Below are 2,668 nucleotides of genomic sequence, written 5' to 3'. Positions count from 1 at the left end.
GCCCAGTTAGAATTCGATCTTCTGGGAAAACACGATATCCGGCAGCAACTTGATTGTGCTTACAGGCAGTCTGTCGAAAGACACAACGATCAAGTACGGAAAAATCGTTATGTGCTGTCAAAAATTATCGACTGTGTAAAGTTCTGTGGCGCGTTTGAGTTGGCATTGCGCGGGCATGACGAAACAAGTGAATCGTCGAATCCTGGCATATTCCGAGGCCTCGTTAATTTTAGTTCTGAAATTGACGTTGCATTAAAGGACCATCTGTCCAAAGCTACTGTTTTCAAAGGCACCTCGAAAGACATTCAGAATGAACTGCTTTCGTGCATGTTTGAAATCTGTCGCGAGAAAATAAAGAAAGAAATCACAACTGCGCCCTTCATTTCGGTAATCGCAGACGAGACCACCGATATATCAACTACAGCACAATTAGTTATTGTACTGCGCTACGTTCTTCCCAACGGTAAGCCAGATGAAAAATTTTGGGGTTTCCTCTCACCCGCTAGTCATGATGCTAAGACAATAGCAGAGTGTTTAAAATCTTCTTTGAGCGATGTTGTTGATAGCCCAGATAAGTTAATTTCACAAAGTTACGATGGGGCGAATGTAATGAGTGGTCGCCATTCAGGAGTGCAAGCTCTCATCAGGGAAGATTTTAAGCATGCACATTATGTTCACTGTTACGCCCATTCTTTGAACTTAGTCATGGCACAAGCGACAAGCCAGAATACGGATGTCCGTATATTTTTTGCAGATTTAAGTGAAATCCCCAGCTTCTTTAATAACTCCCCGCAGCGATCAGGTGTATTGACCGAAATAGTTGGTAGAAGAGTACCTCATGCTTCAAACACAAGGTGGAATTTTAAATCAAGGACCGTTGAAGTAGTTTACGAGAACAGAGATGCCCTCATCGAATGCCTTGATCAACTGGAAACTACCTCTCGACAGCCTAACACCATATCGCAAGCAAGAGGTTTGCGTTTAAAATTGGAGCACCCGTTATTTCAGTTCTGGTTGGCTGTTTTCCATCAGATAATGCCTCATGTGGACATTTTATACAGTCAGCTACAAAAGCGAAATTCAGATCCGTTGGAAGTCAAAGGCGCACTTTCAGGTTTCGAGGCTGCTATAAAAATGGTTCGGGAAAATAAAATTGACCACATCGCTGACGAACATGATATACTGCCCCCGCCAGTGAAGGTATCACGAGGGCCGCTGCGTACCTCGAAACGAGTTGCGGCAAAAGAAGTTTGTGACACAGTCATTCTTCAAGCAAAGGAACGGTTTCAATTCACAAACCACCTTCTTGCAGCAAACTTGTTTCAAGCTGAAAATTTCGGCAGCTTTGAGAAGCAGTTTCCCCACTCACTTCTGTACAAAGCGTGTGAGGCCTACCCATTTCTCGACAAACCGAAACTGAGAACCGAACTTGAAATATTATACATGAGAAATGATTTTCGAACTGTTTCTGGGGCTACGACTTTGTTGCAGTTTCTTTTAGAAAATAAGTTGCAGAGTGTCTTTGGTGAAAGCATAAAACTTTTAAATATAGTTATTACTATTCCCATGACGACATCTGAAGCAGAAAGGTGCTTCTCAACCCTGAAAAGAATAAAGACTTTCTTGCGCAGCACAATGACCGAGGATAGACTTAATGCTCTTGCTATGCTGTCAATTGAAAAGGACTTGGTTCGAGACTCTGTGGACTTCAACGAAGCAGTTATAGATAAATTTGCATCCCTCAAGGAGCGCAGGATGGATTTTTTGTATAAGCTGTCTACATAGGGTAAGTCGATTGTGAAACATTTCTAATTTTGCATGTGGTAAATATCGGCATGTATTGTCTGCTTCTCTCGTATTCGATCACATTTTCAAAACTTCTATCATCTTATTTTGGGAGGTTACGGCCCACGACAGGAGAGGTGGAGGGGGGGGGTGCAATTTTTTTCTTCTGTTGAACCCCCAGTGACGAAAGTCACGCGCCGCCACTGTTTGTAAGTCACTCAATATAGCATTATTTTTTTTCTAATGGGTGTCTATACAAGTGATCTCTAATTATTGGTAAATTGCGTTAAAATGAGTCGAATTCGTAAAAGTACGACTCTCCTCTTTTGATACGGAAAGTTTCGACTGGAAACATTCGAATGTTTTTCATGGACTGACTCCTTGCGTTATATGAATACTTTCATTCGACTGAAATCATTCGACTGTTCAGTCTTCTCGACAGGAGGCAATGAATACTTTTGTTCGACTGAAAACATTCGACTAATCAGTCGATAGTTCGAAGGGACTATCGCCCGACTAGTCGATAGTGGTCTTCAGTCGATAGTGCCCATCTCTACTTGTATATTTTAACCTCTTTGCATTAGGCATTAGGTATCGCGCTATTTCGCATTTCGTCTGTCCGTCAACCACCATAGATAGTAACTTCTGTACCCAACATTAACATCGCGGAACTATGGCATGAAATTTTCAAAGATTGTCCTCTATGGGTACTATTTCCCCATTATTGATGTATAATATTGAACGATCTGGTTAATTATGACGGCAAATGATATAAATATGGTTCTATCAGTAGTAGAAGAGAACATTAAAATTAGTGCATGATACTTATTCTCTTTGGTGCATGATGTAATTTCGTGTGTGGGATTGGCTTCACTTCATGGTG

Source organism: Anabrus simplex, chromosome 1 (genome assembly GCF_040414725.1).
Source record: "Anabrus simplex isolate iqAnaSimp1 chromosome 1, ASM4041472v1, whole genome shotgun sequence".
Taxonomy (NCBI): Eukaryota; Metazoa; Arthropoda; class Insecta; order Orthoptera; family Tettigoniidae; genus Anabrus; species Anabrus simplex.
This window is presented reverse-complemented; position numbering follows the sequence as displayed.